The sequence below is a fragment of the Furipterus horrens genome, unplaced genomic scaffold (genome assembly GCF_987537825.1).
Source record: "Furipterus horrens unplaced genomic scaffold, mFurHor1.1.pri manual_scaffold_6, whole genome shotgun sequence".
Classification (NCBI taxonomy): Eukaryota; Metazoa; Chordata; class Mammalia; order Chiroptera; family Furipteridae; genus Furipterus; species Furipterus horrens.
The window spans coordinates 76,950,544-76,959,927 of record NW_028327176.1 but is presented as its reverse complement, the minus strand read 5'-3'; positions in this window follow the sequence as shown (position 1 = coordinate 76,959,927).

Here is a 9,384-nt window from a genome sequence, read left to right as displayed (position 1 = left end):
CTGAGGCTCTGCAAGCACCCCTCTAGATTTTGGTGTCTCCCAGAGGGAGTTTCACACCACTTTCCAGGGCTAGGACTTCCCAGGGAGTGCAGAAGACTGGGCACAGGTGAGGGTAGCAGAAGTCCTGTTTGCAAATCAGTCTTTCCAGACCTTGCTGCTGGAGTGGAAATTAGGCCTTCTAGGAGAGAAAAACAAACTATATCAGATGTGTAAATCTACAATCATATCAGAAAAAATTAGATCATTGGGAGACTATGTAATTTTTTTTTTTAATTTGGTGTTTTTATAGAGTGATTTTTTTTCTGTGTGTTTTGAATTTTATTTGTTTTGGAATAGATCACATACATACATGCCTCAAAGTTCAAAATGCACTGAGTATTCAGTGAAAGGCTCTCAATCATTTCCACGGATCCATCCTTCCTTTGGTTTTTCAAAAGTCCTTATACAACCTTAATGTTAAAGCCATGTCATTTTCACAATATGGAAATAAATTACATGCATGATGAAAAACATGATTTAAAAATATATTAGTTATACTTAGATTTCAACATAGCCATCATCTCTGGTGGTTCAAGTTTTTCTCTAACTCACTAAAAACATTTGATATTTAATGCAGGATGTTTTTATAAACTTATATGATCTTGATAAGTAAACAACACTTACTCTTGATAAGTAAACAACAGCTTTTGAAATGGCATCACAGAATGTCATTCAGTGGTGGTTAGTAAGAACATAACATAAGTAGGCAATGTTTACATCAATGTCTAGACTGGCTTTGGTGAAATTACAGTCCACAAAAATCACACATTCTGAGCAGTGTTATGCTAGAAGGAAGCTCTTTTGGGTTCCTATCTCTGAAACTCTCCTCGTTACATAAACAGGGCCATATGCTCCTCTACACCTATACTGACAGCCCTTCTGCAGCTCGGGGCCTTTCCTGATTTGAGGTTGGAGGTCCTGTCCGGTGCATCACAGTGATTTTAATATTTTTTCTGTGTCTGCAATGCAAGTTAAATATGATGCACTGAGCATGCACTCAATTTGGTTCTTAGATAGAACCGGCCTTGTGCCTGATTAGAATTTAGCATTTTTTGAACCAACAATATTAAGAAAGAAAAATTTTGAAATATATATGTATATAAACCAAAACTTGCAGAAGTGAGAAGCTTATTTAACTTCAGCAAACTCTGGGTATCTTCTAATGCAGAGAATGGATAACCAAATAATCTATGGCCCTCACCCCCAAAGAGCAGCCAGTCCATAGCAAAACATGATAAAAACTTAAATTTGGGAAAAGCATTTTGGAATGCTTTTGGTTGCAGGAAGGAAAAGGAAAGGAAAGGAAAGGAAAGACTCAATTAACTTAAACAATATTGCAAAATTTAAAAACTCACAAGAATTAAAGTCTGGAAGGCAGCTTTGCATTCATGTGAGGTTTGATCCAGAGCCACAAATACTCTGTGAACAGGATTCAGTTTCTTTCCATCTTCCCTCCATGTCTTTTTAGATCTTTCCCATTATGAGCACAGTCCTTTCCACCCCACCACATCTCAAACTCAGCCCCAGCCTATACTTTCAATCCCCCTACTGTACTAGGGGGTCCAAAACAGTGCTCAGAGAAAGCAATGCTTTGAATTTTGAAAGCAGAATATGCATTGGACTAACAATAGGGTAATGCACATTCTTCTAGCAGAGAGTTTCCTTCTCAGAGGCATGGCAGAGCAAAGCTACTAGAAAGTCTGAGGAACTGCAAATAGTTTAGTGTTGCTAGAGAACAGAGTTCATTTGAGGAATCCAAGTGAGTTAAGCTTGGTGAGAAGGGAGCTGATGACCTCTGCCCTGAACTGAGCCGAGGAGGTGGCACTTTATTCTGAAGGTCGTAGGCAATGATTCTAAGCTGGGTGAACAATGACAGTCTTGTCGGTGAAAATCATGTTCTTTCATGGGATTGCAAGGAAAGCATCCCAGGGTCCCATGTATGGTAGATTGTGACATGGTAAGATTATTTAGGTGAAAATAGAAGGCTGACCTCAGGTTCCCAATGTCTCATCTCCATTCATCCTGCTGTGGAAAAAGTCCAATCTTGTCTTCATTAGGCCCAGATATAGGGTCAATGTCTAGAGATTCTGTGCCATGCCAAAGTTTAGTCTACATCAAAGCTTAGTCCAGTTTCCAGCTGTGCTCTGGCCAGTTGGCACTGCTGTATCCAGTACCCAGGCTCAGCTTGGACCTTGCTTGAAATCCGTAGGGTTGCTGGCCACATAGTTGCTACAGAGAGAACATCTGAGTAACCAGGATGAGCCCATGTTACTGGGCAAGAGAGAAAGTAAGTGGGCCTTTGTCCTTGTTAAGTTCAGGTTATATTATCTCAGGCTCAGGAAGGACCAGGTGCTTCTTCACACTAATCAATAAACTTCCCAAACTTTTGCAGGCCTGCATTAAGCCCACGCCCTAACCAATTTGTTTCTTAGATCTTCTGCTGTTCTGTATCTCCTATCTAACCTGATCCTTTCCCCCCGCTAGAATGACAGGCCTCTATGTTTGCCATTTTAGTTCCTACTGCGCATGCCTCATAGAAGCGCCTCCTCCTGCAACATTTTGATTTTTACTGCAAATGTGCTCACCTCCCCCAACTCTGTTCCTCACCTCCCAATCCCATACCATAGGGCGGGAAAGGAGGGGTGTTAATTCCTTTGGCAGAGCAATGCTGCTATCCCCTGCCGTGTGTGAAGCCATAGCTTCCTGGTTAAGCAAGCTTATGCTCCCTGGTTGATTATGTTTAATAATGTCTGATTTCCTTTGCTTCCTTCCTTTATCAATATTTAGTTACCTACACTAACAATAAGATCTGCATTTAAGAAAGAAAACTAAAAAGACTGACTCGAACTGGTCTAAAAGACAAGGAAGTTTATTATCTCACATGGCTGCAAATTCAGAGGGTGGGTGGTCCAGACTTGGCAAGATTGGCAGGTCAGAGATATCCTCATGGACCTGACTTCTCTCTTTCTCTGCTCTGCCAGCCTCAGTGTGAGCTTCAACCAGAGAGCCTGGCTTTCTCACAGTCACAGGATGGCTGCCTGGAGTAAGCAGGGCCATATGCTCTCCCATGCACACCCAACAGTGGGTGTCTGGGGAGGGAGGGAAGAGAGAGGAGAGCCAGAGAAATAAAAATACTGTGGGCGAGGAAGAGGGAGCATGTGGGAGGGGCAGAGGAGGAGAGGGCGAGAGAAATGTTCTTCCAAGTACAAACTCTAACTGCCTCCCCCCACCCCCGAGTGTTTGGTGGGGAGCCAACAGTGTCGGGTGCAGCAGGCCCCCAACTGTTTAGCCAACACCCAGGGGCCTTATGTATTTTGGAGTTCAGAATTTTTTGGATTTTAGAAAGGTGACAGAGAGCCTGAACTCATAATACCTTCTACCTCTCAGGGGACCTGAGGCAGGACCTGAGGCAGTACCTCACCCTCAGACATGTTAATGTTCCTGAAGGAAAAGCCTGGGTCCCCATCCCCAAGGGATGAAGACCAGAAACAGCACCCAGTGCTGAGGGCAGGCAGTGGAACAGCAGAGTCACAGATGTGTCCGGGCACTTCCTTCCTGGGGGAAGGATCTGCAGTGAGGGCTCAGGTTGGCCCAGTGTTGCTCCAGGAGTGGAGGAGGAGGGATCAGGCAGAAGGGTCAGAGAGACAATTTGTGAGTCTGTTGTGTGGGGACATCAGGGGTTGTGGAAATGGACAACTGGGTGGATAAAGAGATATTCAGGAGAAAATGTGAAACCGGATTACCTGGAAAAATAGCCAAGTCCTTCTTCTGCCACTAGAGGTCATGAAGAATTAAGACTAAGTCTGTTCATGAATCGTTGAGGTGTTTGCAATTGTGTATGTGAAATGAGCTCCAGGACAAAGAGCTGGAACTGCTATTTGTTGGTGTGTCTCAGGTACAGAACAATGAGCTAGATACTCTCTTAAACACACACACACCACAATATATTTATATATTTATGTTGCTAAGAGCTCAAGCTCCCCTCCACTCTTGAAATACATTAGCATCACACACTCAGGTGGGCCCAGCCTCCAAGCGCACCTGCACAAGTTGGGTAGACCCCTCTAGAATGCTCCTACTGCCACAGTCTGTCAGTACAGGGAGCTCCCATTCTCCTTGTTTGCTCAGCAAGCAAGAAGAGAGTGCAGAGATGAAAGACAGGGCAGGTAATTCTAGATGGAAGTGTGGCAGGGTGACAGTGAAATGAGAGTATTCCCTGATGTCCCTTCTATAGCCCACCATAAATAATCTGTACTTGCCAGCCCAGCACAGCACAGGGAAGGGAGTCCGGGGCCTGGTGGTCTGGGGCTGAGGGTTGCGTGCAGAGCAGAGTGACGGGGGAGAAGCCATAGGGGCGATGTGAGTTGTGAGGGAAGTGGAGCAGTCAGAACTGGTCTTAATGACTGTGGTTGTAAACTACATGTATTTCAACCCTGTTGGACTGTTCCAAAAATGCTTCAGCTAGGATCGAGATTTTGTCTGCTGAACTATAGTTTTATTTATTTATTTTTAATCCTTACCCTAGGATATGTTTTTATTGATTTTTTTTTAAAGAGAAAGAAAGAAACTGATGTAAGAAACATCAATTGGTTGTCTCCTGTACATGCTCCAACTGGAGATCAAACCAGCAACCTAGGTATGTACCCTGACTGGGAATCAAGCCTGTAAACTTTTGGTGTATGAGACAATGCTCCAACCAACTGAGCCACCCAGCCAGGGCACCAGTTTTCACTACTATGATGACAAGGACGAGGTACCACAACCAGAAGAAGAGTATTAGAGTCAGAAGATGCCCAGACCCTCAGCGAGTTCAGCATACAGACTCCAGTGGGGAAACAGAACAGAGAGCCGAGGGAACCTTCCTGAGTCCACAGAGCTGGCAGGGGCAGAGCTGGCATAAGATCTGGTTCCCCTGGTGGGAGGCCCGGACTATAGCTTCTGTGTGATCTTAGGTCAGGGGCTGTGAGCCCAGTTAGTGGAAGGACCTGCCAGAAGCAAGTGATACTTACAATTTCTACCCATGGTTGAGCTGGCCCTGACCGCCTTCCAGGCCTCTGGTGCTCCCATCTGGATTTAAAACTCTTTTTCCCAGGGTTTGAAGATATCTTGACTTATACCCTTCCCTGTATGGCCTTGGGCCACTTTCTCTTTGAGTGGCTGGTTTTGAAGCCTGGTTTTGCACCCACCTTGTTTCAACTGCAAACACAGATAAGAGCAGCTTCTGACTTCCAAGGATCACACCTGCCTAGGTCTTTCTTGGTGTGAACCTGGTCTTCTGCCACAACTTACAGCAGCCTTCATGGGCTGCTCTTCTGGATTTTTATTGTGTGGTGCTAACAGACATAGGCCATGCTTCTCTCTGCCCCAGCTCAGTTGTTAGGTATACCACTGACACATGTCATCCCATATGATGGCTGCACTTGTAGGAAAAGATTCTAGCTAATGCATTCACCTTGACAAGGCCCAGGTTTCCCCTTTTAGAGTGAGAATCATCTCAGTCCACCAAAAGTTATAAGGGTGGACATGTGTGTAGGGGATGCCTGAAATCTAGTCAAGAGAATAAACTGGCAGAAAACTTGTTCATGGACAAGGAATATTATTAGATCCATTGACAATATGTACACCAATGAAATGCTCTATAAATAGTTCACGAGAAATATCCACTGGGCATCATCAGGTGGTCTGTGGTTGCTCATGGAAAGCTGAAGAACTAATGAATTTAATTCATGGTCCCATAGAACTCAGAACACATTCCCAGAATGAGAAGGGGCCAACAGAAAGACTGAGCGATGCCGTGCACAGACACAGATGGCCATCTCTCCGGACAGGGTGAGGGTTCGGCCCATTCCAAGCAAAATCTGATCTTTGTAAAACCTTTATTATCATTTAACAAAAGGGTGTGGATGGATTGGTTTCAGAATCTAAGTTTTGTTGTTGTTGCATTCGGGATTTTATTAAATAGCATATTTGAAACCTCTTCATGTGCAGTGAACAAAATATTTTTGAAGCTGTGATTTATCTGGCAGTAGGGGAGGAAAAGAACAAGGTTAGGAAAAAATCCCCTAAGACCAATGTCAGGATTGAGTTTTCTCCCCTCTATGCTTTTTTTGCAGTAAGAATACTGTTTGTCCTTCAGACTGTTCTTGAGCTACAGATAAGGACGATATTTTAGGTAATTTTTACCTGGGAAAAGAAAAATAAAGAACACTGTACCAGTCACTTTGAGATTCAGATAGTCATTTCCCCTGTGCATTACTGAATCTGTTTTGTTTCTCCTGATCCCCTTAGAGCCTTTAAATAATTCCTGCAGCCTTTGTTCTCTACTCTGGCCTGCAAGTGGTAAGTGTATAGGTACAGAGAATGCTTCACTCTCTTTGTAAGTGTGTGTGTGGACAGCTGCCCCTCTTGCTGGCTCCACCAGAAGAACCATGTCTCCTTTGCAGCCAGCACGGGCCCCTCCGTGCGCAAGGACTATGCCAGGCCTATGCGCAGTGTTCCCCTTTCAGACTACTTTTTGCTTTCAGGCAAAGCCTGCCTCTGTGAGATCCCCCAAATCCTTAGTCCTCAGTCATCCTCCCTCCTCTTTCTGACCCTTCCTTCCCTAGAGGATAGTCAAGTGGGTCCAGTTTGCTTCCTTCAGAATGGTTGTTAATGTTGACAAAATTTTGTAGCATGATTTCACGTGTCCCTCTAGTAAAAGGCATGGTCTCCTTTAACAGTGAAGATGGAGAGAGTAAACATTATGAAAAATGCAGAAAACACCACCATGATTCACTGAAGTCGAGTCAGGGGAACAACAAAGAATAAATAGCCAGGTGATGTGTCAGTTTTGGCCTCACTCTCATCCTAGGCTTCAGTGTCCCTCACAGGAGCTCTCCATGAACACACACCAGGGCCCTGCAGCTGGAGTACTCACCAGAGGGCAGGCCAGTGGTTCCCAGCTGCAAGCACCAGCATCACCTGGAGGGCTTGTTACAGTACCCGTGGCTAGGCCCCACCCTGAATTCCTGAGTCATTGCGTCTGGAATGTAGCCCAAGAAGCTACATCACTAATATGTTTCCAAGGGACGTTGATGCTGCAGGTCCAGGAACCTGACTTGGAGAACCACTGGGGCAAGCAAATGATGCCAAAATCAGGTGAGCTGAAGTGCCTGTGAGTTTGACCTGTATGTCAAATTGTTCAGTGACAGAAATTTACTACAGCTTCTCTTCCACATTCCAGTTTTCCACCTGAGTTTCCCTGTCAGTTCTGAGATTCACCCTGCTTACAAGCTACCCTGTTCTTAGCCTACCACTGACTCCCAAATGCTGGCCAAAGACATGTGATGCCTGGGTCAGAGACAAAGGACAGTTTCCAATTCACAGTCAGAGCAGCAGCCAGAGTATCAGCATTTATGCCAGTTCCATAAGAGCCAGTTCTCACAGGGCGATGGTAAGTGGGCCGGGTACCTGTCGTGGGTTCTGGTACCGGAGCAGAGCTCCACATTTTGGGAACCTGAATCTTTTGTAATGCACAGTAAGCCTGCCTGACCTTTGTCCTGGAGGGCGACATTTCCTTATTACACTGACAGTAAAAAGAAAAAAATCTTTGCTTCAGGTGTGGACACTCATCCCATATTTCAAGAGAGTTTGCTATACAAACATTCTTACAAATATAGTCTAGAACAAAGTCACTGAGCACCTCTGCTCAGAATGTGCAGAAACCTGAAAGAGAGTCTCCAAACACCCTCTATTTCTACCAATCCTTCTTATTGGATATTCCCCAAATCCAAAATTATTTGGAGGACATGTTGTAGGGCAGAATAGTGCCCCCCACAAGATGTTCACAGCCTCATCCCTAGAACCTATGAAAATGCTATGCTACACGATGTGTTAGTCTGCTGGGGCTGCTGTAACAAAATACAGTCAAGTACCACATAATAATGTTTTAGTAAAAAAAAAAAAAAACAACAACATATATAAGACTATAATGGAGCTGAAAAAGTTCTATCACCTAGTGTCATCATAGCCGTGATAACACCAAAGCACAAGGCATTACTTTCACGTTTGTGGTGATGCTGGTGTAAACAGACCTACTGCACTGCCAGTGGTATAAAAGCATAGCAGACACAGTTATGCACAGGACATAATACTGGATAATGATAATAGAAGTTTATGTTATTGCTTTATATATTTACCATACTATACTTTTTAATCATTTTAGAATGTACTCATTCTACTTATTTTGAAAAGTTTGCTGTAAAAGAGTATACCACATTACACGGCAGCTGCCTCATGCATCTCATGTGTACTGCATCTCTTAATTGCATCATTTTCCCTGGTGCTTGATTTAGTCTCATGTTGTTTTGTTCAGTATCATGCTTTACAGGCTTATCGCCTAGGAGCAAAAGGCTATACTATACAGCCTTGTGGGCAGTGGCCTATACCATCTAGGTTTGTGTAAGTGCACCCTATGATATATGCATAACGATTAAATTTTCTAACAACTCATTTCTCAGAATGTATCCCCATCATTGTGGGTGACTGTATCACCCGCTTGGTGTCTTAAAACAGCAGAAATTCATTTTTCACAGTATTGATGGCTAGAGGTCTGAAATTAAGGTGTGGGCAAGGCCATGTTCCCTCTGAGGTCTAGAAGGGAGGACACTTCTTTGCCTCTTCTAACATCTGATAGCTTCAGGCTATCTGTTTCCATCTGCATATGGTGTTCACCTTGTGCATCTGTGTCTTAATGTGGCTGTCTTCTTTTTATTTATTTATTTATTTATTTTTAAGTATATTTTATTGATTATATTGTTACAATAGTTCCAAATTTTTCCCCCTTGCTCCCCTCCGCCCAGAACCCCCCTTCCCCAACAACCCCCTCCCCAAGTCCATGCCCATGGGTCGTACATACAAGCTCTCCTGCCTCACCCTTTCATATATTCTTCTTTTTTTAAAAATAATTAATTAATTAGTTAAATATTTTAACAATAAAAAATAACAATCCCTCCCTCTCAGACTTAAGACCCTTTACAATCTTATAAAGGACAATGGACGAAGGTCTCGAGCTCCTCTAGCTGCTTCAAGCTGGACATGGTCGTCGTCCTACCTACCCTTGGGTCAAGAAATCCCTAATAAGAGTGGGGGTGTGGAGGGGAGGGTGGCCTTCCCACATGGGGAAGGATCGTGCAGACTCCAGGTTGGTTGGCTCTCTCTGGACAACGGCATGCTTGGTTTAACAGGCTGGCATCCTTGTTGTATTCTGGGGGCAACAGGGTTAAAGGACATCATTCAATCCGTAACCACTAGATGACAAAAGACAGGTATTAATTTTTCAATGTCCCACATTAGGGAAAAGAAGGG